The 200-nt window shown below is 38.5% G+C and overlaps 1 protein-coding gene across 1 annotated transcript in view; it reads left to right on the top strand.

The window, feature by feature from the left end:
• The window catches only part of TBX22 (T-box transcription factor 22), a 7,013-nt gene that overhangs the window by 1,084 nt on the left and 5,729 nt on the right, over window positions 1-200 (top strand). The window lies entirely within an intron of this gene.

Below are 200 nucleotides of genomic sequence, written 5' to 3'. Positions count from 1 at the left end.
TTTTTTTTTTTTCTTTTCCTATTTTTTTTTCCTTTTTGTGCTGGTTCTGGTTAAACGTTATTTGCACTTTTGTTGGAAAAGTGGCCCCTAGTGTGCAATTATGTCAAATTTCTTTGAGTTTTACAATTTAATGGAGAACAGTAACTCTTTTATTGATCCTAGACGGGGCTGGCTCCTCTTCCCCCGCTCGTCCCCTCCCT

This window comes from Egretta garzetta, unplaced genomic scaffold (assembly GCF_000687185.1).
Source record: "Egretta garzetta isolate BGI_Z169 unplaced genomic scaffold, ASM68718v1 scaffold402, whole genome shotgun sequence".
Taxonomy (NCBI): domain Eukaryota; kingdom Metazoa; phylum Chordata; class Aves; order Pelecaniformes; family Ardeidae; genus Egretta; species Egretta garzetta.
This window is presented reverse-complemented; position numbering and strand designations above follow the sequence as displayed.